Raw genomic sequence first — 27713 nt, 5'->3', positions numbered from 1 at the left:
CCGGGATTTATTTTCTGGTGAAGTAAGCTAGCATCCAGCGTCCCGTCGCCCCCTCTTCTTCTTCTTCATGGTTTCTGCTGGTGAGTCCGCCAGGCAGCAGGCTAACAAATTAATGCCATCAGCCAGGGTGGGTTGCTTTTATTTCTGTTGTTTATACCTAAACGTGTGGCTCGTGCCGATTTGAGGACTCGATTCCAGATTCACTTAGGTAGTAGTTTGATGAAAATGAAAAAGAAAGCTCGGTGTTGTTTTGACGTGGTTAAGTTAGCTCTTAGCCGGGCTAGTTAGCGCGACCGCTAACACGAGCGCTTGCTAAAATAAGCTGCTCGATATTTGTCGCATTCTGTAAGTGTCTGCGTGTTAATTTTGTGTTGCTGTTGTTTGGTTGGCAGAACTCGGGTCATATTATGAGCGGGGTGAGTTGTAAAGCTAATGGCGCCGTGTATCCTGCCTCATCAGCGGTGGTGAACTCCGTAAAGAAGCCGAAGATGGAGCAGATTCAGGCCGACCATGAGCTCTTCCTGCAGGCCTTCGAAAGTGAGAGTTCACTGCTGATCGCTTTTTCTGTTGTACTTTTCATACATATTGATATTTGTCTATTTTGTTATCGTCGATAGCCCTCTGCAAATTGCATCCTGTGCTCCAAACATAAGTGCTGTATCTAAATAGTATTCGTCACATTGAGAACAAGTGTGTGTTATAGGTGGCAGTTGCTAGTGATAGTATTTTTTTATTGTGTAAGATGTGTTCTCCAAAACATTTTGGCAGACATTAATGACAGTGGTTACTAATTCAGTAATTCACAGGTGTTATGCACCTCTTTGCATAGTATTTTAAGAAACTGAGACTTGAGAGGAATTCACCTGAATATTTTATTTGCACAGTTCTACGTGCTCCAAAGTGGCTGAAAGTATGCCATGTCTGCACCCTCAGCCCCTGTGTGGTCTGTTGCACACAAACTCACCCACATAACTGCGTATTAGCGTACTTGTAATTTAAAAAACATCTACGACATTTCTTTCCAACAATGGCATTTAAGCAGTGATAAATAGTTATGCACCATTTTCTCAGTGTAAGCACACAGAGCGCTTTACAAACAGAGAACTCCCTCATCAGTTATAGTCACACACAATTGTGGGCATGTTTGTGTGTCTGTGTTGATTCCCCCCAAGTTCTCCAGTTTCCATGCAGCCACACCACACCATAAACCTAAAGGTGCCCTGACATGAACATGTTTTTGATTCATGCAACAGCACGAACTGTGTCGTGATGATCCCACCCGCTGTGTTTCCAGCTGGATGCCGTTGTTTGTTCTACCAGCTGCCACATTGTCTGCGCTGGACACTGCGTATATAAAATAATTATTTCATGGCGGATTAATAATTTTTTTTCTGCAAATTGGCCATTGAAAACGGCTCTAATCACTTCCTGAATCACAGAGGAGGCTGCAGCCGGAGCCGTTCGCACGCGCGTACCTGACAAGCTGCAGAAAGGATTTGAGCCGTCTGAAAAGGTAATTATTTGATTTGTTTACATTGTCATGACTTGATAAAACAGTTGCATGTTTTTTCCTTCTTGTCTGCAGCTGTTAGTGTGTTTATAACAGATTTAACTTCTTGTTATAATCCTTCAGACGAGCTGCGCTCTGATGCAATCCGCTGACATCACCATTCGTTCTGTTCACTTCTTGTTTTCTCCACTTGACGAGCTGCACGTCGTGTTGGAGATTAGATCGCGCCACTTAGCACAACATTTGTGCGTGAAAGTTTTTTTTTTTTTTTGAACATTTCAAAATTCTCTGTGTTAAATAGCACGCACCGGCACCCCTCTGGCATCCTGTCTGCACCATTTAAAGATGAGTTTACTCTCCAGCATCTGAATCAAAAACATGCTTGTGTCAGGGTACCTTAACTCAACAACAAGCCCAGAGTAACCTATTTAACTGATTAATATACGAGTATACCCGGTATTTACAGTGAGTGACCCACCTGTCGTTGAGTAGTCAGCGATGTCTGTATTTTTGACTCTATTATGGAAAAGGCTGCGCCCAGGAAGGCACTAGGTCAGAAAAGGACAGAGTTGCACTGCCAGAATTTTAAAGGGTTTTTTTGGGGGGTATTTTCTCCACCGAGGCAATTCACAGGCAAAGTCGCTTGTCAAATCATGTATTCATTCACCTTATGCAATGTGCTGGGGGTAGGAAGATCCCTGGTCCACACAATATTAATTTAGTTGTTTACCTTTTAAACATTATTTCTGACCAAAGGAAAACATGACATGAAATGTAATGATCGAATATGAAATTTAAATCATATTTAACTTAAAGTGGGCCAAGTTGTGGCTCTTACAACAGATAATAAAAAAATTACAAATCTTGAATTATTTATTTTATTTTATTCCACTTTACATAGGCCTATTGATGTCTAAGAAGGTCCCATCATGTGGAGAAAATGGACCATTATTTCAGCATTGAGGGGCCATTAGCACATGCCACCCTTTTAAATATGAATCACTGCTTTCTGGTGCTTGGCAGTGTCTTCCCCACAGCACTACCTGACTAGTTAGATTCCATGAATTCAGCCTGATAACACTGAAGGCTACTGTCCCACAGACTGGCATAGAAGAAGATAGCGGTGTGCACAGTGGCGTTGTGTCGGCTGTATTTTTTCCATTTGTTCAGCTTCAAAATAATGCTGTTTATCGCCCCTTGCACTTTTTGTGTGAAGGTCCCGTTGAAAGGTTCAGTGAATTAAACATAGGATGGGTATCAAAAACCCATTCCTGTTAAGAATCGATAAGAAATAATTCGATCCACTGACATCAATGGCCTTTTTGCTTAACGATTCCCTTGTTTGTTCTTAAGTTCACGTTACGCCGGAGCAACCATTGTTTTTGAGGGTGTGTATCCGGAGAATGACCATTTCTCTACATTGATTGCAAGCCCACTGCTTCTGAGAAGCTGCGAAGCATGGGAAGTAATGCAAGCTGCGACACGGTCTCAGAAGCAGTGGGTCCTCAGTTTCTTCATTAACCTCAAATTGTGAGTCACCTTTGTGCTGATTAAAGTCAGTAACTGGGACTCTTGTCTTGTTGTGGACAAGAAAAGAAATTGTCTTCCACATTGGAGTTTGACGGTTCTCTGGTGTGAGCTGGACTCGCTTCACCAGGTGGTAAACTGAAGCACAGGTAAAGGACATAATAATATTAAAAATAATGATATTTTCTGTATTGTGGGACTAACTGCACACCTTCAAACACTGCGCCACACTCTACCAAGCAAAGATGGAAAGATAGCTTTAGGTCGGAATTAATAACGTCAAAGCGAATTGCGGATTTAAATCAAATGACACCTCTTTCCAAACATTGTAATATAAACAAGGCTGTGAAATGAAAATTGTGAAATCCGAGGAAAATTTGCAGGGCGGCTGGGGGGATTTCAGACAAAATCATGTCTGAAATCCTGTTTGAACAGCACAATGTTTATTTTCCAGAGACAAAAAAAAAAATCTTACCATGTTTCTTGAGGGCACAAGATGCAGTGAGCTTTTCCCGTTTTCTTTTATGTTCATGGCGATGAACTTTAAATTCAACCTTGTGCCAATTCCATGGATTCTTGTCCTTATTAGACTTTTTCAAATTGTGTTTTCCGACATCTTCCCTCTTTCTGACGTCGCTCTGTGACACAGACATGACCTAAAATTCTTCTTTTAAAAACATGATGGCTCTTAATGTTTGCGATGTCCACATGCTGCGTTTAGTTTAAAGAGCAGTGTCTTGGAGCAGCTACACAGCATCGCCGTAGCAACCAACCAGTCCCGCTTTACAACAACTGTTGCAAATCTACGCTTTGAGAGAGACAGTTTTTTTCTCTGCCGACTTCCGCAGACCCGCTGATCTGTATAACAGATCAGTGTCAGTGACTTATAAAGCTTGCATGGCGTCGTAAAAAAAACAAAACAAAGTAGCCTTTGTTTGCAATTACAGAGGTAAAATGTTGCCTGTAGTTTCTCACCAGGTTTGCACACACTGCAGCAGGGATTTTGGTCCACTCCTCCATACAGATATTCTCCAAATCTTTCAGGTTTGGAGTTTCAGCTCCCTCCAAAGATTTTCTATTGAGTTCAGGTCTGGAGACTGGCCAGGCCACTCCAGAACCTTGAAATGCTTCTTACGGAGCCCCTCCTTAGTTGCCGTGGCTGTGTTTTGGGGTCATTGTCATGCTGGAGGACCCAGCCATGACCCATCTTCAGTGCTCTTACTGAGGGAAGGAGGTTGTTTGCCAAAATCTCACAATACATGACCCCATCCATCCTCCCTTCAATACAGTGCAGTTATCCTGTCCCCTTTGCAGAAGAGCCCCAGAGTATGATGTTTCTACCCCCATGCTTCATGGTTGGGATGGTTTTCTTGGGGTTGTTCTCACCTTTTAAACATGGTAAGTGGAGTTGATTCCAAAAAGCTCTATTCTGGTCTCATCTGACCACATGACCTTCTCCCATGCCTCCTCTGGATCATCCAGATGGTCACTGGTGAACTTCAAACGGGCCTGGATATGTGCTGGCTTGAGCAGGGGGACCTTGCTGCCCTGCAGGATTTTAAACCATGACAGCATCGTGTGTTACTAATGTAATCTTATGACTGTGGTCCCAGCTCTCTTCAGGTCATTGACCAGGTCCTCCTGTGTAGTTCTGAGCTTTCTCAGAATCATCCTTACCCCACAAAGTGAGATCTTGAATGGAATCCCAGACCGAGGGATATTGACAGTCATCTTGTGTTTCTTCCACTTTCTAATAAATAATCATAAAATAATCATAACAGTTGTTGTCTTCTACCAAGCTGCTTGCCTGTTGTCCTGTAGTCCATCCCAGCCTTGTGCAGGTCTACAGTTTTGTCCCTGGTGTCGGTGTCCTTAGACAGCTCTTTGGTCTTGGCTGTGGTGGACAGGTTGGAGTGTGATTGATTGATTTTGTGAACAGGTGTCTTTTATACAGGTAACAAGTTCAAACAGGTGCAGTTAATACAGGTAAAGAGTGCAGAATAAGAGGGCTTCTTAAAGAAAAATTAACAGGTCTGTGTGAGCCAGAATTCTTGCTGGTTGGTAGGTGTTCAAATCCTTACTTGCAGCAGTAACATACAAATAAATTATTAAAAAATCATACATTGTGATTTCCAGAATTTTTTTTTTTTAAGATTATGTCTGTCACAGTGGACATACACCTAAGATCAAAATTTCAGACCCCTCCATGATTTCTAAGTGGGAGAACTTGCAAATTGCAGGGTGTTCAAATACTTATTTTTTTCACTGTAACTGAAAAATCTCAAATACCATATGTGTTATCTCAGACAGCAAGTTGTCTGACAGACGGGCTGAAACACAGCAGAGAGGTGTGCGACCTGATACGCTGCTCTGTTACAGAACTGACACATCAAGCCAGACTCCTTCCATCCATCCAACCACTTTCTTCCGCTTTATCCGGAGTCGGGTCGTGGGGGCAGCAACTCAAGCAAAGCCACCCAGACCTCCCGATCCACACACACCTCCCCCAGCTCCTCCGGGGGAACCCCAAGGCATTCCCAAGCCAGCCGAGAGATTTAGTCCCTCCAGCGTGTCCTGGGTCTTCCCCGGGGCCTCCCCCCCAATGGGACGTGCCCTGAACACCTCTCCAGTGAGGCGTCCAGGGGGCATCCGGAAAAGATGCCCGAGCCACCTCAACTGACTCCTTTCGACGTGGAGGAGCAGCGGTTCAACTCCGAGCTCCTCCCGAGTGACCGAGCTCCTCACCCTATCTCTAAGAGAGCGCCCAGCCACCCTGCGGAGGAAACTCATCTCGGCCGCTTGTACTCGCGATCTCGTTCTTTCGGTCATGAGCCAAATCTCATGACCATAGGTGAGGATCGGAACGTAGATCGATCGGTAAATCGAGAGTTTTGCCCCCCTACTCAGCTCTCTCTTCACCACGACGGTTCGATACAGCGACCGCATCACAGCAGGTGCTGCACCGATCCATCTATCGATCTGGCGCTCCATCCATCCCTCACTCGTGAACAAGACCCCAAGATACTTAAACTCCTCCACTTGAGGCAAGGACACTCCACCGACCTGAAGAGGGCAAAGCATTTTTAGGGTTGAGAACCATGGCCTCGGATCTGGAGGTGCTGATTTTCATACTGGTCAAGCCAGACTCTGGAAGTAAAAGAATATAGTCTACCAGCTCCACTAAGAACAACAAAAAAAAATGTATAACTGAACAGGGCTCACCCACTTGTAATTTCCAAAGTCCACTCCACCAAAGAAGACCGCGCACGATCATTGGTGTTGCTGAGCTCCTTACAAAGTTCTCTCACAATTGTAGTACGTTAGATAGAAAGTCCGTTATCTCCTGAAATAACATATTTCGATTCACCCGTGTTCAGCGACACAAACGGCAGCATCACCACACGTTAGGATCCAAAATCCGACAGAGTGAAAAAATTTGAGTTTTGGGGTAAAGTTTGTCGTCTCCTCTCTGTCCTTTGTAAATCCGATCCTTTACTTTCGAATGAAACCTCAGAAGCTTCGTTATCAATGAAGCAGATCACTGTCTGTCAGCCATCAGGCTGTTTGTGCGTTTCCTAAAATGTACATCATGGCCTAAGAAATACAGAAATGCACCTGCTGACTCGGGAGGAAAGCTGGACCTTTTTTTTTTCCCCTTTCTTTTTATTTATTATTTATTTATTTTGACAATACAGAATCAAAAATCTGAATCACAAGGACAAGGTGAGATTTTCGCACTTTGATGTGAATGCCCCCACACTGGTGATACTGTGGCTTGGGAATTCAAACTTTTCAAATTGAAAATTATGCAGGTGCAGTGTGTATTAAAACAAAAAGTCTTGAATCTCCCAGATTTTAAATAGTCTTTCTGTACATTCTTTTTTCTTTCAAGTACTGTACATTTATTGCACATTTGTAACATGTATAGAGTGTGTCAATGAAACACTAACATTTTAGATTAAAAGTGAGGCCCTTCAGCTGCTCCCTTGTTTACACTCAAGGTCGCCACAGCAGATGCAAGGTGGACCTGCATGTTGATTCTGGCACAAATTTTACACCAAATGCCCTTTGTGATGCAACTCCACATCACATGGAGAAATGTGGAAAGGGTGCGGTTTAAACCGGGAAGCTTTAAGCACTGAAGCCAAGCACCCTAAACCACTTCGCCACCACCCCTGCACAAACATTATAGATTAATTTTACTAATCAACAATTCAGCACAGTCAGACCAGAAACAGTACAAAAGATTTTCATTTTGTCTCAGGACTTCGAGACACAAGGTCTAATAGGATGCCGAGTGGAAGAGTTGTTGCTTGTTGTCACCGCTATACTAAAAATTTCTAGGGAGAACCCTGCCTGAAAGGAAATGCTTATGACAAAATCTACATATTTTGTTTGTTTCTATTTATGTCCAGAGATCAAGGATCCAGTGACCAATTTTATATTTACTTTAAGACTCAATAAAATGTTGTTGACATAGAAAACGTATAAAGCCTACTTCTAGTACACAGAAAATTCACAGGAGGTGTTGATAAGGGAATCTATAATGAATCAGATCGATAAATGGAATCAATATCAATACTCATCCCTAATTAAGCATATGCTGTAAGGGATTTCAGCCAAGATTTGTGTTAAGAGGTTATTCTCAATGTTTACACCTTTTTTTTTTTTTTTTTTACTACTGTTTCAAATCTGTTATCTGTATTTTACATTACTAATAGTATTGTCTGTGAAAGTTGACCCCCTCATCCCCAGTGATGGGGCGTTTTGTATGGTGTGGTTATTTAGAACCAACAAGCTAGACAAACCCATGTGCAACTAATTTCAGTAGCAGAGAATGTCAGAATGTGACTATGTTGAGCTGCGTCGAGCGGATGATGCACTTTTAACAAATGACTGTTGTACAGTATCAATTTGAACCAGATTGCACTGAGGGAAATGATGCAGAGAAAGAAGAGATCTGGACGAGCCCCTCTGTTTTCCATTCTTCGCCACTGCATGAATATAACACCCCGCCAGGAAACTCAGCTCAGATCAGCCAAAACCTATAATTGCACTGAACCACTAATATTGCACAACATTATTTAAAAAATGAATAAAGAACGTTCATTTACCAAACAATTAATTCAGCTGGTGGTGGTGATGATCATTTCCAAAGTAAAAATTGTCCAACTATTTGTGTGCTTTGATTGTACTTGAATGCTCTGATCAGTGTACAGTTTTAGAGACTAACGCAGACATTCATAGTTGACTGCATCTGAGTAGCACTGTCATATTACCTGTCACTTGACAACTACACCAGTATGTGAATTGTGAAAAGTATTTTAATCCTTTTTCAGATGGATATTCAAAATGTTATTTCATGTTATGTTGCCAACAATACAAAAATTTTTACACTGTGTTTTGTATTCATAAAAACAGTCTTTCAGTTGCTCACCAGACTGAATGATAGTCTATCGTTTTAATATTTTCTACATCTTTTTATTTGTAGAGCCCACTCAAATATACAGATTTCTCCGCACGAGGAACTTGATTGCAGTAAGTGTATTACTGTAGATGATATTTTTTGTTGATTTACTTAGTAAATTATTAATCCACATAATTATTTGTTCTTGTTTCCATTTTAGCCCATATTTTTGCACAGGACGCTTACCTTCATGTCCCATAGAAATGCTCGAACAAATGCCAGAAGGTTTGTGGTTTTGCAAGCATATGTTGATGGCTAACAAACAGTGACTATTTGTGAACAACTTGATCAGTATAAATCTAATTTATGTTCTCTAGCAGGTATGTATTTTACACTTATATGACGATTTGAGTCTTTATTCTTAGGAAAATGTTCAAAGTGGATGATATGTTGCAGACCGTGGAAAAGATGAGAGGAGAGCAGGAATCTCCAAGGTAATTACAGATGAGATGCACTTGTTACTCTGGGATAGTGGTGGGGCTATGTAAAAGATGTCAACACTTAACAGTGCATGAAGCAATAGTATGTTGGAGCTGCAGCTATTTTGAACAAATCACGTGGTCCATGCATTTGCAGATTGCAGTCAGTACCAGCTGGTGATATAAGCTGTTATGTATTTGAAGAACTTGAAAGCATTGTGCATAACAAGACATGGGCTTATTTGGCTTGAAATACAAATTAGATTGCACTGCCCACCCCTGTTTTGAATCTGCATAAAGGAGCTTAACTTTAATATTTCAAGCATTATTTATATAGTGTGTATGATATACACACAGATATGAAAAAATATCGAACATTTCTCTGCATAACTTTCATCCAAGGTTTAAAAAGGAGAAACAGACCCAAATAATGCCTGTCCATATGTAACATACATTTATAAGCAATTTCAGTTTTGTGTCTCAGTAATCTTTTTCTTTTTTTTTTTTTTTTTTTTTCTTCTGTCCATTCTCCTGTGTCTCCAGCTTGTCTTCACATCTACAGCTAACCTTCACTGGGTTCTTCCATAAGGATGGTAAGCAGATTATTTTTTTTTTTAATTTGGAAATTAAAAATCATTTAGGTGCATTTGCTGACTTCTGAATACCACGGTCAATTCAGTTTATTTATCTTGCAACAAATGGCAACGTTAGTCGCATCATAGTGCTTCACGGGGGTAATGTCTAGCCTTACAACCTCCACTGCTCATAAGTGCAAGTCCATCTCTGTGTCTGACACGATGCAAGCCCTTTGAAATTTAAACCGTGTTTGTTTAATTGAACTGGATGCATGTTAGGTCAAATAAGCGTGGCGCCACCTTAAAACCGAAAAAAACTACAGTCAGTGGAATGGACCACCGAATATAGACCTTTTTCTCCTCACCTGTTTCTTGGCTCTGGATTTTTTAGAAAATGTCTGTTGTCTGGGCCTTCTGTTATAGTAAATTTTATTTATTTATGGATTGGAAATAATAATGAAATGGCGTTCTGTATTTATTATTTGATATCTTTATTATAACAGATTAAGTGCATCAATGAATCATATACAGTGTGTCATTTTGGCAAAGTTCCTAGGGTACAGTTCCTCTCGCTGTTTTTGCATTTCTGCATGCCTTACATTTTTCTTCTTGGTGCACCTCACAATTTGTACTTTTTTCGTTAAATGCCACCAGGGCAGAAAGAGAGTCTAGGGGAAACAATAATTTACCTCAGATGTTTAAAAGATCATTCTCATTCACTGGCCCAGGATTGTCATTGTATTCCAAAATCCTAGGGGCAAAACCTGATATGCAAAGTGAAAGTATGTAGAATGGCTGGAATTCATAATTGGCTGATGCAATATTTTGTTAAACCCCTTGACTTTCAATTCAATTGTGGTGGCGTCAAGTTTGGGAGTATGGCTGGTGCCGCGCCTGGCCTCCTCCATGACACCACAGAACTTTGGGACTGGATGGCAACCATCCTGGCAGACAACTGGTCCATTCCTCACATCTGTTAAATAATCTATCTGCTGCAGCTAGGTGAATTCTATGTGTCCCCTTTAAGATTGAGAGGCCCCTGGGAGAAACATATGGAGTCGCGAGGTGTCTGGACAGAGGTGTTCAGCATAGCAATGCTGATATTGCAGGAGAATGAAGGTCCAAGTCTTTACGGTTCTGGTGTTACTTGTCTTGTTGTATGGTGATGGTTTGCGTATTCACATATGGACCATGTTATAACATTACAAGAGTCTACCTTTAGTGTAGTTCAATATTTCACACAATCACAATATGAATTTCCAACAAATCATTTAGCCATATTTCATACAAATGAATTATAGCAGTTATAAACCAGATGTAGCAGGCTGTAGTTTAAGGATCATTAACCAAACTACTGGATATGGTCAGTAACATGCTCCTCTTCAACAATTTATTGCTACACAGATGTTTTGGTATTATGGGTGTCAACATGGCAACATTATGTGGAAATAACATGACTCAAATGTCTGTAAAGTATTTTGTGATGTCTTTTGTTGTTGTTGTGTGTGTGTTTTGACTTTTTTTTTCTGTTATTTGTACTTGGATTACCAACAAATTAACACCATACTTTTACATGCAGAAAAGCCATGTCAGAATTCAGAAAACGAACAAAATTCTGTGTCCTTAGAGGTGCTACTTGTCAAAGTCTGCCAAAAAACGCAAGGTAAAGAAAATATATATATTTTATATCACTTGATACTTCAGCAGTAGAAGAGGGAAAAAAAGGCTTTTACTTAATTACATTGTTTGTTTGTTCTAGGATGTCAGCTGCCCAATAAAGCAAGTGCCTACAGGTAAAAAGCAGGTGCCTTTGAACCCTGACAGCAATCAAACCAAGCCTGGTTCCTACCCTTCCTTACTGGTCTCCAGCTGTGAGTTTGAGCCCAGCAACAGCCACATGGTCAAGTCCTACTCCCTCCTGTTCAGGGTATCACGCACAGGAAGGAGAGATTCCAATGGTCTGGTTAATGGGGAGGCTAATGAAAACATTGGTAAGCCCAAGTGGTTGCCTTTTTTGATGAATAATTCATTGGCATCAGGGAGCACCAGAACATAGTTCAGATTTAAGTCAAAGTTAGTGTTAAAATGCTATTTATATATCTGTTCTTGTATATTTTTTTCTGATATGCACATATATAAGCAATGCTGCTGGATGAACAACTTTGTTTTGGGGGATTCTGAAGTATATCTGTTTTTGAGTGGCAGGTGTAGCAGAAGTGGTTAATTTCACTTAATGAATGTGTTTCTGGCAGAATACTATATTCTACTGAATATAAGATGACACCCCTCCTCTTTTAAAGAAATATTTTGGAAAATGCTTTTATTTGAAAGTAGTGCTAATAAAAGCACATTTTATTGGCTGCCACTCCTTTCTTTTTTGAATCCTTGCCTGTCAGTGATTTGAAGCAGCCATGTTTAGGAGCATGGTAAGCTTTTTTTTTTTTTTTTTTTTTTTTTTTTTTTTGACTTCGCATTTTTAAGATTGTTTTTGTTCACCATTTTCCAACATTACACTTTGTTACAGTTGAATTGTTCAATTCAGTTTTCTTCATTATATAGTGTCAAATCACAGCAATGCTGTCTCAAGGCACTTCACATGAATATTATTTCACGGTTGCTTCACTTTGTTATATTTACTACCATGAGCTTAAAGTTTGGTTCAGAACTTCTCAGTTGTGCAGACCCTGTGTTATCTGGTGTTTATGCTACCATGGAAACTCCATCCAATTGCTTCCATAGTGTTAGAGGGGTGGATTGCTTTTTTTGTCCTGTTGGACACACTCATTTTGAATGGTATTTGTTGCCACCTATTATTGTGGTGCGTATGTATATACATGTAAAAGTCCAAATCCTGAATATAAGATGACCCCCACCCTCCAAGGATATTTTGCACAGCAAGTATTTAATTTGATAAGGAGCTGGCCTGCACATATGTAGACCTGGGTTTGAATCCCGCTTGTGCTATCCATTTCTGTATTTGAACAAGGCACTTAAGCTTCTTTGTCTCAGTCTTCCCAGCTGTAAAATGGGTACCGACCTTGGCTGAGAAATAACGTGATGAACTGGCGTCCTTTTCAGGGGAGTCTTAAACTATCATCTGTTTCATGCCACAGAAACTGGAAATGAACGCCAGCCTGATGAATCTCAGGGCCTATAAGGACTTCCCCCCCCCCCCCCCCCCCCCAAATACATTTCCAAGAAAAGAACACAGTCTTGTGTTCAGAACAATAGTTATTTCAGTAATGGTTTCTAGGTGGTCGTACTGACTAATCACAGGCATTTGACAAATGTTAATAAATGACACTCCTTTGATGTGTTTGAATCTGTTTATTATGTTTTTGTTTTATAGATGTAATAGATACTCCAACTAGAAGAAGAGGAGCTCAGCTCATCGAGATGAGGGCGAGACCACCGAGACTTATGTTGCACAGATGACTGTTTTTGATAAAAATCGGTGAGGTGATGTGTGTTAGTAGCCAGTATGGCTGCCACAAACAATTATTTTGATTATTGACCAGTCACTGGTTATTTTTGTCATTAGTCAACCTAATTGATCATATGTAAATTGCAGCTTCTCACACCACCATGCAGCTATTATTTGTCTTTGTAGGTTGCAGTTGTTTGTCATATCATTTAATCATTCATGCCACAAAAACAAATTGAAATTGAGAGTGTGAGACTGACCTTCTCAAAGGTCCATCATTGTGGGTGAAGTGAGATCATTGTCATGTCAGTCACCAACATGTTCAAGATCGCTTCTGTCAGGATCTTTGCTTGCCGAGGTGTGCATGTCCATTGAAGAGGATTCGTATTTTTAGCACTGTAATGTAGCATTATAAAACATTAGCATTATCACATTTTCTGTTCAAACATGACATCACTGTTACAGTGTTACAGCAAACACATAACGTGTGCTAAGGCTAATGAAATTGTCATTGTTGATGTTAACGTTTACAGCTATTGATATAAGTAAGTAACTCACTATAGATGGTAATGTTAGCGGCTAACTAGCCAGTTAGCTTACTGAAATGACTGTCCCTCTTCGTCAACGTCGGCCACTACGGGCTTCTGTCTCAGTTGCTCCTGCATCTCCGTTGTACTGCTGTGGAAGGAAAGTCCTGCCTTGCATATTTTGCATTGCACATTTTTATCTTTAATTTGGTTAAAATGTTCCCAAATTTTTGAGCTTCATTGCCGGCTAGCCATGATATTGTTTGGGCATAACTTTCCGGTGACATCATGGCTGACCCGAATTACCACTACTATGCATGTGTGTCAAGAATAGAGAGGCAGCGGAAGAACAGCGGCAGCTTTGAGAGAAAACAAGCTTAAAAAATAAACGTTGACACTATATAAATTAGTCACCGAAGATTGATAGTCAATGTAATTTTGGACGTCGTTGACTAATCATGGCAGCCCTAGTAGCCAGAGTGTTTTGTCATTGCTGCAGTGGCTGTTTTAACTGATTTCTCTTCTGCAGGAGGTTGCAGTTGTTGGATGGTGAGTATGAGGTGTCGATGCAAGGAATGGAAGACAGTCCGGTGAGCAAAGAAGCGAGCCACATGGGAAACTATTCTTGATGGCAAGGTGTGTAGTTTTGCATGGAGTGTGTGATCTTACCTCTGCTCAGAGGAGTCTTATGAAATTGCTGTTGTTTTTTTTGTTTGTTTGTTTGTTTTTTTTACTTTGTTATATCTTACTTGCTGGCTTCATACATTTCCAGAGGCTGCCACCATTTGAGACATTTTCTCAGGGACCACCTTGCAGTTCACATTGCGTTGGACTGGTGACGCCAGCGGAAAGTCCACTGCCCCTGTAGCTAAACCCCTTGCTACCCGCACTCTGATAGCTCCAGCCCATGGAGACCAGGACCAGCAATCACCGAGCTACCGTCGTGAGTAAGGATGGGGACAAAAAACAGGGTAAATTAACTTATTTCAGTTTCTACAAAAATAATGTGATGTTTGTGATTTCCAGTACTAAAATTGTGTTCAGACAGTGTTGGTGTTTATAAGATGCTGTTTAAGAGGCAGCTATAATATTTGAAAGTCTGCATTCTTCCTCATTTCATCTACTATAAATGCCAATCAGCCCATGTTTATTTATAAATTTAATGCCATATCCTCCACATGGAGCTGAACAGTCATGGTGTTGGATTATTCATCTGCTGTGAATTTTGTGTGGGAGGAAATATTTGCAGCACTTAGTCATATGTGCTGCCATTACAAATCACGATTCAGTTTTCTGTTTTATTCTCAACTCTTAGTTCCACAGAATTAAGGATTTGAAGAAAGAATTGTTTTCTGTATTTCTGTCAGCAGTGAAAGAGTCAGTCAGCACAGACATACAGACAAGGAAGGAGCAAGTCCCGTGTGAGCCGCGACAGAAGCTGCGTATATTTTATCAGGTATATAATTTACATTGTACATTCATTCTCGCAAGTCCCCCCTGTAAAATATTTTCCCACCCCCTCAGAAATTCCTGTAAACATAGAAAACATGCAGTTCATTTTAACTCACAATTTGTCACATTTTAGAAGTGCTTATTTAAGGTTTGCTCCCAGTGTGTAATGCTTCAGTCTTTTTGACACTATTTACTCAGTGTGGGTATTTATGTAGCACTGCTTTGACTAATTATTTACAGTTGCTGTCGGAAGACATGTCTTGTATCTTGTAGTAAGTGACGTTATATCTCCTTTGCCAGTTTTCTGTATAACAATAATACACGGCAGCAGACTGAGGCAAGAGATGACCTCCACTGTCCCTGGTGTACCCTCAACTGCAGCAAACTCTACAGCCTCCTCAAACACCTAAAACTCTCTCACTCTCGCTTCATCTTCAACTATGTGGTAAGGGTGTGTGTGTGCACATGTGAATGTTAGATTCTCTTACAGTTGAAAACTACAGTGCATCCAGAAAGTGTTCACAGCGCTTTACATTTTGTTATATTACAACCTTATTCCAAAATGGAATAAGTTTCAATCAAGGAATTCTAAGCTGGCCACAATAAAAGGACACTCTGAAATATTCAGTTCTATCACATACCACAGTGTCAAAGATGTCTCACGTTTTGAGGGAGCTTGCAGTTGGCATGCTAACTACAGGACTGTCCACCAGAGCTGTTGCCCCTGAATTGAATGTTTATTTCTCTACCATGAAGCTGTTTCCTAAGGCGTTTCAGAGAATTTGGAAGTACAACCAACCAGCCTCACAACCGCAGACCATGTGTAACCACACCAGCCCGGGACCTCCACATCCAGCATATTCACCTCCAAGATCGTCTGAGACAGTCACCTGGACAGCTGGCTGCAATAACCCGGTTTGCAGAACCAAAGAATTTCTGCACAAACTGTCAGAAACCGTCTCAAGGAAGCTCGTCTGCACGCTCATCGTCGTCTTCAGGGTCTCGACCTGATTGCAGTTCATCGTCATAACTGACTTGAGTGAGCAAAGGCTCACATTCGATGGCGTCTGGCTGCTGATCAACTCTCTGCAAAGGAGATGTGTTACACTGTGTGAAGTAAATGGCGGTCACACCAGATGCTGACAGGTTCTTGAAACTCCCCCGACCCCCCCAATAAAGCACGACAGCACATTTCAGAGTGGCCTTTTATTGTGGCCAGCTAAGGCACACCTGTGCAGTCATGCTGTTGAATCAAAATCTTGATATGCCACACCTATGAGGTGGGATGGATTATCTCAGCAAAGGAGAAGTGCTCACTAACACAGATTTTAGACAGATTTGTGAACCATATTTGAGAGACAGTGTTTTTGTGTATACAGAAAAAGTTCTAGAACTTTGAGTTCAGCTCATGGAAAATGGAAGCAAAAACAAAAGTTTGTTGCGTTTATATTTTGTTCAGTGTAATTGTTAGATTTAATTTTTAAATCTGTCCATTGAACATTAAATCTGGATGAATAGCGTGAATCAAACATTTTAAATCTGTTTTTTAAGCCTGAGTTCCATGGCTGTTAATGATCGAAAAGCCGAACCGACGCTTTGTGCATGAACGTCAGTATTGAGCAAAGGCTGTGTATACTTATGTACGTGTGATTTTTTTTTTTTTTTTTTTTAATATTATATATATATACACATACGAGGTCTATTAGAAAAGTATCCAACCTTATTTTTTTCAAAAACCATATGGATTTGAATCACGTGTGATTACATCAGACATGCTTGAACCCTCGTGGGCATGCGAGAGTTTTTTCACGCCTGTCGGTTACGTCATTCGCCTGTGGGCAGTCTTTGAGTGAAGAGTGGCCCACCCTCTCGTCGTTTTTTTTCATTGTTTAGGAATGGCTCAGAGACTGCTGCTTTGTTTGATTAAAATTTTTTTCAAAACTGTAAGGCACAACTGAGTGGACACCATTCAATAAATTCAGCTGGTTTTCGGTAAAAATTTTAATGGCTGATAAGAGATTTTGGTCTGGTAGTGTCGCTTTAAGGACGGCCCACGGCGCCTGACGGCGATCTGCGCTTCGAGGCGGCAGCGTCTCACCGTTTCAAGTTGAAAACTTCCACATTTCAGGCTCTGTTGACCCAGGAAGTCGTCAGAGAACAGAGAACTTTCAGAAGAAGTCGGCATGAGGAGTTTATTCGGACATTCCATTGTTAAAGGACGTTTTGTAATGAAAGAACGTGCGGGCAGAGTCGCGTGCCGGGCCGGACCCGACTGCGGGGGGTCGCGACAGGAAAAACACCTCCGTTGGAAACCTTAACGGGCAAGTTGGAACATGCCCAAGCTGTTAAACAATTTCTCAGTACTCACTTGTTGAAAGCCATCAAAAGCCACCTGAATTTTACAAATGGTTTTCAACACGGAGGTGTTTTTCCTGTCGCGGCGCACACAGATTTGCCGAGTCGTCACGGAAACGACTCGGCGAATTTGCACGCGCGTCTTTCATTAAAAAATGTCCTTAAACAGTGGAATGTCCGCATAAAGTCCTCATGCCGGCCTTTTCTGAATCTTCTCTGTTCTCTCACGACGTCCTGGGTGAATTAAGTCTTAAATTAGGATGTTTTCAGCTCGAAACAGGCCGACGACGGCGCGTGGAAGCGCTGCAGGACGTCCCGCTACATGGGAAGTCCTTACACCGACAGAAACACCCCATAATCTCTCATCAGCCGTTAAACTTTTCACCGAAAACCAGCTTAATTTCTCGAATAGTGTCCACTCGGATATTCCTCACCAGGTCCAGAAAAATTTTGATAAAGCAACACGCGCCGTCTCGAGCAGCGTGTGAAACAAAGGAATTCAGCCGAGAGGGCGGGACCACATCTCACTCAAGGCCTGCCCACAGGGAAATGATGTCACCGACGCGTGAAAAAAACTCACGCATGCGCACGAGGGTTCAAGCATGATTGGTGTAATCGCAAGTCATTCAAATCCATATATTTAAAAAATAAATAAATAAAAGGGTCGGTTTATTATCTAAGAGACCTCGTGTGTGTGTGTGTGTATATGTGTGTATATATATATATATATATATATATATATATATATATACTCAATATAAACGCAACACTTTTGGTTTTGCTCCCATTTTGTATGAGATGAACTCAAAGATCTAAAACTTTTTCCACATACACAGTATCACCATTTCCCTCAAATATTGTTCACAAACCAGTTGAAATCTGTGATAGTGAGCACTTCTCCTTTGCTGAGATAATCCATCCCACCTCACAGGTGTGCCATACCAAGATGCTGATTAGACACCATGATTAGTGCACAGGTGTGTCTTAGACTGCCCACAATAAAAGGCCACTCTGAAAGGTGCAGTTTTGTTTTATTGGGGGGGGGGATACCAGTCAGTATCTGGTGTGACCACCATTTGCCTCATGCAGTGCAACACATCTCCTTCGCATCATCCGTGAAGAGAACACCTCTCCAACGTGCCAAACGCCAGCAAATGTGAGCATTTGCCCCCTCAAGTCGGTTACGACGACGAACTGGAGTCAGGTCGAGACCCCGATGAGGACGACGAGCATGCAGTTGAGCTTCCCTGAGACGGTTTCTGACAGTTTGTGCAGAAATTCTTTGGTTATGCAAACCAATTGTTCCAGAAGCTGTCCGAGTGGCTGGTCTCAGACAATCTTGGAGGTGAACATGCTGGATGTGGAGGTCCTGGGCTGGTGTGGTTACACGTGGTCTGCGGTTGTGAGGCTGTTGGATGTACTGCCAAATTCTCTGAAACGCCTTTGGAGACGGCTTATGGTAGAGAAATGAACATTCAATACACGAGCAACAGCTCTGGTTGACATTCCTGCTGTCAGCATGCCAACTGCACGCTCCCTCAAATCTTGAGACATCTGTGGCATTGTGCTGTGTGATAAAACTGCACCTTTCAGAGTGGCCTTTTATTGTGGGCAGTCTAAGGCACACCTGTGCACTAATCATGTGTCTAATCAGCATCTTGGTATGGCACACCTGTGAGGTGGGATGGATTATTTCAGCAAAGAAGTGCTCACTATCACAGATTTAGACTGGTTTGTGAACAATATTTGAGGGAAATGGTGATATTGTGTATGTGGAAAAAGTTTTAGATCTTTGAGTTCAACTCATACAAAATGGGAGCAAAACCAAAAGTGTTGCGTTTATATTTTTGTTGTGTGTGTGTGTATATATATATATATATATATATATATATATATATATATATATATAAGCAAAAATTTCAAAAACCTTTTTTTCATGTTGTCATTATGGGGTGTTGTGAGTAGAATTTTGAGGAGAAAAATGAATTTACTCCATTTTGAAATAAGGTTAATTTAAATAACATGCCGAAATTAGTTTACTTAAAATTTTAACCATAAGTTAAAACTGTATGCCTCTGGATGACTTGGGTGATATTGCCGGTGAATTAGTATGGTGTCAGGAGCAATGATCTTGTGACCAGTTCGCTTCTGACTGCAGAGGATAGAGCGGTTTCTCCCTAAACCAGCTCTCCTCTGTTTACAGAGAACAGAGCTGTTTATCTGCTACAAAACAGGTAAGTGCTAAAATCTTTATCAGATTTAACAAAGGTTTTATCTGTTAAAGCTTTATTACTTCACCTGCAAAAATGTGTTAACGAATTAAAAATTATCGGACCAAATTTATCAGAAGATAATTGGTCCGATGATGGTTCTCAAAGTTATCTGAAAAGATAATCTGATAATGAAAACATTATCTTCAATAATTAGCGGATTAGCGGAACTGTGCCCACCACTGATTAAAATATAGTGGCACACTTGCAAATATCTGTAGAAATCTTGTTTTCTCAGATTATGACTGTTGAGAGTTTGAAAATCCTTTATTATTCCTTTATCTGTTAAAGAGTCAAATGTTATCCCTTTAAGTATCCAACTGTGAAATCCAGTGTCTATTTGGTTGGGCTTAAAATCAGGATCATATGCACACCATCTCACGATCTTCAAATTATTATGTAATTTATATTCATCTTTCATTTTTGACCAAGATTTTAATGACTGCAGCCATGGATTTTTAGCCTCATTAAGGATTTTTCCTAAATCTTCATTCTATGATATTGCCTGTAATTGGGGGAGGGGGTCCAACAGAATATGAGACTCAATGTCCTTCCATCTAGTTTGATACTTAGGGTTACACAGATTTAATAAGGGTTTGATTTGCCTGAATAATAAGTCTTTCAAATTAGGTACTGCCATTCCTCCATTCTCTTTAGAAAATTGCAGTGTTTGAATCTCACTCGTGGTATTTTCCCCAGCAATATGAACCTAGAAATTATTTTTTTCCCATTCCAAAAACTGCTTTTTGGTAACCTCAACAGGGAGGGCTTGAAACAAAAAAAGAAATCTTGGCACTATGTTCATTTTTACTGATTCAGTTCTTTGAGTCAAGCTCATAAAGGGAACAGCAGGCCATCTTTGAATATTTTGTTTAATTTTTGCAACAAATTCATTGTAGTTGTGTTTGGCTATAGTCGTAATTTCTGTGGGAATTACAGCTCCTAAGTATTTTAAAGTATTTAAGTCTCATTTTAGTTTTAATTATTGTCATAAATTTGTTGGAGGATCATAATTTAAGGTGATTATCTGTGTTTTACTCACATTCAATTTATATCCAGCATAGTTGCCAAATGTTTTAGGCAGTTAAATAATATAGGCAATGATTTAGTTGGTTCCTTTAAATATATAAGGACATCATGGGCATATAGTGCCACCTTGTGCATGTCTCCAGAGATGTCTATTCCCATTATTTCATTTGTTTCTTATTGTCTGAGCAAGAAGTTGTATGTATGTAAAGGGAGAACAAAAGAGAGCCCACAGCCCTGCCTAGTCTGACATTCCAGTTCAGTCAAATTTTTCGAATGGTTTCCAGGTGCCAGTCTCTAACAGCTTCTGAAAAAATTCTGATGGAAAAAAAACCCCAAATCATTCCGCCATTTCCAGACAATGAAAATCCGACGACGGGGCGGGACCACTCCTTCCACAAGGCGTGCTCACAGGCGAATGACATCACCGACAGGCGTGGAAAAACTCATGCATGCGCACGAGGGTTCAAGCTTGTCTGACGTGAAAACATATGAATCAAATCCATATAGTTTAAAAAAATAAATAAAAAGGTACGATACTTTATGGACAGACCTCGTAGTTGCTTATTTCCATGAAGGTGGCATTTTTCCATCCTTTAGAGCCAAATTTAATATTTTAATAGAAACAATAACTCAGTTTCACTATTATATACTATATTTTCCAGAGTATGAGTCACTTTATATACACAAGTTTGAGAAACTCTCAAACTTGTATAATATAACTTTTCTTCATCCAATATTTATCTGTTGGACTCCTTACCATCCATTATTTGTATAATGTTGCTGTCCCAAAACTTGTTTTGACAACGTGAGAGACATTGTAGGTGTGGATATTCTTTCCCAAGAAAATTGTAATTGATTGTTTTTTGTTGTTGTTGTTCTTGTGGAACAGTATCCAAAGCAGTTTTGCCTACAAGTGAATTGTCATTTATTATTATTTTTAAATCAAGACACTGTTCATATCTGTCAAAGCATTTAGCAGGTTATGCTGCAGTTTACAGGCAACCTTTTTTCTAAACTTTTACCCCCCCCCCCCCTTTTTTTTTCCCCTTTACCAGAAATTGTTCCAGATGTTTTTCTTCTTTTTACTTTGTTGGATAAAATGACCGTTCGAGAATTTTTGACTAAGTTTGGACAGCATATTAGCTTCAATGACCCTGCATCATTTTGTTGCACTGTTTCAGATGGGTTTAAAAAAAAAAACTGAAAAGGAACAAACCACCTTTTAAAGGAATGAATATAAAGTTCTCAGGGGCCGAAAAACAAATCTGTACTGTAATGTCTTTGAATGGCTGTTCTTCAGTTTTCTTGCCCTCTTAGCGTTTTGGCAACACCTTGTATTTTAGGATGTGAGTAAGTTCACCTGACGCAGTGATGAGGTTCCTGCTAAATGGAGGCTTTAGCCATTTGTGTTCTGCACACCTATGTTCATATTTCCTGACCATGAAGTTGACATGGAGACCACCAGAACGCTGATTAATCAGCTTGAGCAATTTTGTGTGTTACCTCCCCCCTTCCGCACACAGAACTTGACTGTTGTGTGCAGCCTTTGCCAGAGCTTTCTTTGATGATGTGGATGTGACACACACAAGGTGTGTGTTTGTTTCACAAGTTGCAAGTGCAGGCTGCATCAGGCCTTGTGTTTGACCCACTGTGAATTGTCTCTTTGAATGAATGAAATCTCCAGCCTCACCCCAAAGGAGCAAGAATAGATGTGTCCATCAACGAGTGCTATGATGGCTCCTATGTAGGCAACCCTCAGGACATCCACAGCCAGCCTGGCTTTGCTTTCAGCCGCAACGGCCCAGTCAAGAGAACCGCGGTTACTCATATACTGGTTTGCAGGTAACTGTTGTTAATGGTCCACTGTAATGTTTAATCAACTAATTTTGTGATGACTGAAGTAGCTTTTCTTCAAATCTGGTCTCGCGACAAATTGTTAATCAATGGCATTTAATCGTACTGTTCAGTAACTGGCCATCATAAAAGTCGAAAATGATTAGGAGCAAATCTGGATTTAAACGGATAAATTGCAGAGAATTTGTTCCTCTTGTGCTAGACCCAAAAGGACCAAACCGAGCCTGTCTGAGTTCCTGGAGTCAGAGGATGGAGAACTGGAGCAGCAGAGGACTTATGTCAGCGGACACAACCGCCTGTACTTCCACAGCGACAGCTGCATGCCGCTGCGGCCCCAGGAGATGGATGTGGACAGCGAGGACGAAAGAGACCCAGAGTGGCTCAGAGAGAAAACTGCTACGGTGAGAATCTGCATCAGCATTACACAGTACAGTATGTGTTTATCGCACAGGAACAAAGCTCATTAATTACAGTCTGGAAAGTGACTCACTGACGTTTTGTTTGTGTATGTCGTTTTTGGATTTCTCACAGCAACTTGATGAGTTCACAGATGTCAATGAGGGAGAGAAGGAGGTGATGAAGTTATGGAACCTGCATGTCATGAAGCACGGGTAAGTTCAGTTCATTTGTGTTCTCGTGTTACAACCAGCCATCAAGTTGAATTTGTTTAATCTGTGTAGCTTTGTAGTTTTCTGTAGTTGAGTGTTATTTCTGCAGTGTAAAACCATCTCAGATAGTTTTCAGTGATTTTTTTTTTTTTTTTTTTTTTTTTTTGTGTGTCTGTTCTAGGGCCCACAGTTGAGTATTATAGTCATCGTTTTTAGATTAAAACTGTAATTACAAATACATGAATTTGATTTCTTCTAGGCCCATGTTCTCTGACGAGAAGGGGGCTGTGGTTAACCTGAAGTCATGTTAGTTGCCCTTTTTTTCTTGCACAACAACATAATAAAATATCCTTGAAGTTTCTCAGACCAAACCCGCAGTATAATCCACAGCTGTGCTGTCCATCCCAAAATCCATTATGTTCCAGAAGGGGCATTTTGGAAATCTAGCACTGTGTGGCTATACACACAGCTCCTATTAGGGCTGCACAATATTTGGAAAAACTGACACTGCAATATTTGTCTGCGATGCAGATTGCAGCAGCAAAAAAAAAAAAACTTTACACCATGTAACTTGAGTAACTCTATTTAGAAAAAAATCATTGTGGAATCATTAGGGTGATTTTTTTTTTTTTTTTTTTTTTTTTTTTTTTTTTTTTTAAGGTAAGTGCATCTGCATAGACAGATTTTGGGCAAATTACACGCAAACAAAGTGAAAAGGCGACGATGCAGTGGAAAGTGAATGTGTGCTGCAGTTTGTTTGTGACTTGGAGCTCAAACGTGTCGAGGCGGTTGTACAGGGGAGAGAACGGAGCTACTCTGGTTAGCTGTGTAGGCTAACACTTACCGAAGCGATGCCTCCCATTTGCCTCGTCACCCTAAGGGTGACCGGTATCTTGCCAAAAGATGACCAAAAGAGACTACCACGAGGAACGACCGGACCACCATGAAGAGGGACTGACGGGCAAAGAAGTATACTATGTTCATGCCAAATTTGTAGACAAAAAAGCACAAATTGCGACCAGCAAATTTTTTTTTGGGGGGGGGGGGATTTCAGTGTTTGACCTTCCTGTGACCTTGACCTTTGACCTCAACATTGACGCCCCCCTTTTGTGTGCTGAAAGCTATCTCCGTAAGACTGCTACATGTGATTTTTTTACAAGTCTACAATCATGATTTACAGGCTTTGTTGCACCCTTAAAAAAAAAAAAAAAAATCAGAATTTTGCAAATTTTTGTGATGATGTCATCAAATGACATCATAAATTAAAACCGTTGCTATATTCTGGATCGTCTCATGGAGCCGTTTAATGTGGTGTATTACATGACATGTTTTCTTGTAATGTGAAGTTAGACCTTATTTGGGTGACATTTGACCTCAAGTGCAACCCTGAAGGTCAAGGTCAATCCCTTATCCCAGGTAATGGCCTATGGGCAAGGCCTATCACTATTTTCATGACAAATTTGGAAACAAATTTCAGAAATTGCGACCAGGAAAGTTGTTTAGTTGAATTTCGTGTTTGACCTTGCTGTGTGAAGTTTCAAGAGTCTGCAATTTAAACTGTGCCACACCGTGAGTTAAAGGTGAAAACTGCAATGATTACAAAAAAAAAATAAAAAAAATTACATACTATCATATCTTGCAAAACTTCGTTTTGGTAAGATAAAATGCACTTTTTGCAACAGCTTCAGTGATTGCAGCCGAAAACAAAAACAGTACACCAGAGCGGCTGTCCCCATAAGTGGTCAAATCCCGCGATATCACGCAGGATTCAAACAAAACTGCATTGTCCTATTACATACAATTGGTGTTTATTTTGGTTGAGTAGCCGTGTCTAATTTTCTCCCATTGTGCTAATTTGCAGCACAGTTCTGCCCAAAAATAATACAACTAAGCTTAGCGCTGTTGTTTCAGTTAAATGGAAAGAAAACATGGTTCTGACATTTAAAAATAAGTCTTAAATTTAAATGCTGCTGTCCAGCAAGAACTTACTTTAACTCAGAACATTTTGCTAAGAGACAGCACAATACAATAACTTTGAGTATTGTATTTTTTTAGGTGTAGCACACAGGGCTATGTTTTAGGAACCTTCTTGTTTAATACAGAAAGGCACAGAAACCTCTCATATGCAAGAACCCTTCAATTGGAGTTAATTACAGTATCTTGTATCAGACAGACCTCTGATACAGATTAGATTAGTCAAAACCTTTATGTTTTTCTTTATTTTTAATCAAGCAGTAGTATAATAAGTTGTCGAGTGACGTGTTTCATTTAATTTGCAATATTTGACATTGCACATCCCAGGATGTGACTATCACATGCCCACATCGCAATGACTATGCTGATACAACATATCGTGCAGCCCTAGCGCCTATAGTGGTTGGCTTGCTAACAGCTAAAGTTGGCTGCTAGCATTAGCTGTCATGCTGAAGGAGTCTGTGTATATATCCACATTTTGGTGGAATTATTTATATTTTTAGAACAAGCATACAGATGGACAGCAGATCACATTCTCCTCCTAAACTTGAGCACTTGTTTTGTTTTTGTTTGTTCCCCCCTGCAGCTTCATAGCGGACAACCAGATGAATCAGGCCATCATGCTTTTTGTGGAGAACTGTGGCACGCACATCATCCGCCGTAATCTGTGCCGCAATTTCCTTCTACATTTAGTCAGCATGCACGACTTCAACCTGGTCAGTACAGCCACCATTGACCGCGCCATGGCCCGTCTGCGACAGCTCCAAGACGAACTGCCAGACACCGAGGAAGATCAGCAGGACCCAACTCTGGTGACAGGATTAGCTTGCAACGGCAACGCCGTGGCTTCCAGTGGAGTAAAGCAGGGCAAGAGGACAAAAAGCGCGCTAACAGACTGATGTAGGCTTAATGGATGGGACGATGATTGTCATTTCTTTCTTTTATTTCCCGTCTGTGAACATTATCGAACCTTGGTGCTTAGATTTGTGGGAGAACCTGTCAGCAGAGGATCTGACCTGAAGCAAACCAGTATACAAGAAACAAGTGTTGGGGACTTAAGAACTGAACCAAATATGAACAATGTAAGATTGAGGACCCACATCTAAACAATGCAGGAATCAGATGACTGGATGATGCAAGTTGTTCCTACTTGATGTGCGTTTTGTAGGATGCTGAGTTATCAGTCGCTGGATTGGTGCACAAACCCAGAGTCTTGTTGTGGCATGACTGCCTTCATTATGTTCCTGAAACTGTATCAGTACTACAGTTCAGCCTATACTAGTAGTAATGTCACTCTTATTTGTACACATAAACAATAACTTTTTTTAATCCTTTTAGCTGACGATCTTAGCACTTGGTGTATGTATTTAGAAAACTTGCCTCAAAGTTGTCATTTTTAAAGTCACGCTGCTCCAAATGTTAACTGCAGCTTTTCCGCAGTCAGCAGTGGAACACCTTTGGGGTTAAAATGTCACTTGTTCTCAGTTATGTTTAATTTGAAGGGTGATACTGTTAAAAGGTGACGACAGTAAACACTTGTCCTTCCGCATCCAGAGTATATAAAATCTGTAAATCTGATGACAGTGGTATCGTAAGCCTTAGATAGAGAAGACATTCTGAATTGAATCCAGCCTAAAAGTTTCGCTCCGTCACCCCGAAGCCTTTAGGCCTGCAATGATTAAATACCAGGGATATTAACTCTTTATTTTCCCAAGAGTTATGAAATAGCCAGCAGTACACGGCGCCGCCGCATCATGTAGACTACAGCGTGTTAAGACTTTAAAATCGACTTTAATCCTTATGCTGTCACCCATTTTCTGCTTTGAGATTCATTTTTAGAAACAACATATGTAACCTGTTTCTGTTTGAGTAGCTGGAAACTGACCAAAATATATCCATTGTGATTGTCATGCCCAATACTGAATCCGAATTAATAACAGATTCCAACTGTTTCCTCTTAAAGCAATATGTTGTCCTATGGTTTCCTGATCAATACCAGTTTGTCTGACTTGGGTGCAGTTTATGCCAAAGGGGTTTATTTTCCTCTCCAGTCTTAGTTCTGTACAATTCTTGAGGGTTTTTTTCCCTTTTTATATCAAGTTTTTTTTTTGTTTTTTTTTTTTGTTTTTTTTTTTAAGCTGTAGTCGTGTTTGTAGCGTGCACAAACATTGGTGATCGTCACCAAGTATTACTGCATTTGACTTTTCTTATGGACAACCAAATTAACAGTGCTTTAATCCCTCAAATATTCACAGAGTGTTTTTGTATGCATCTGGTGAAGGAAGACTGTCATATTGTCAATGCACCCTGTTTAAAAACTGTAAAGTCTGGCTGAGGGGGAATTTTATATTTAAATAAAATACGTTTGACCTTGCTTGTGATTGGAAATTTTAACCATTGTTAATGCTGGAATCGCCTCTTTAAAGCAGGAATGGGTGTGGGTGCTGGTATTCTGCCTGTCTGGATCACGAAAGCAGTTGTAAAACTGTAGCACCACTGTTTAAGTTAAAGCGTCATTTTCATAATTATTGACAGGCCGGGAAGAAAAAAAAAAAAAAATCCACCATCATGCTGGACTGGTGTAGCTGCTCTCAGACCTGACCTGATCTGATGTGGGAAACCTGAGGCACATACACTGAGAAGCTCATTTATTTTGCTGATGTCATAACCCACTCTTTCTTAAGCAGCTAAATTCATACAAAATCTTTTCTGTAGGGTTGTG

At 40.5% G+C, this 27713-nt stretch overlaps 1 pseudogene; it reads left to right on the top strand.

Moving 5' to 3' along the window:
- The first annotated feature begins 104 nt into the window (after positions 1-104).
- On the top strand, positions 105-26803 carry LOC117526160 (annotated as a pseudogene).
- The last annotated feature ends 910 nt before the right edge of the window (positions 26804-27713 follow it).

This window comes from Thalassophryne amazonica, chromosome 15 (genome assembly GCF_902500255.1).
Source record: "Thalassophryne amazonica chromosome 15, fThaAma1.1, whole genome shotgun sequence".
Lineage (NCBI taxonomy): Eukaryota > Metazoa > Chordata > Actinopteri > Batrachoidiformes > Batrachoididae > Thalassophryne > Thalassophryne amazonica.
Note: the sequence above shows the minus strand (reverse complement) of the source record. Positions and strands in the feature narration are given on the sequence as shown.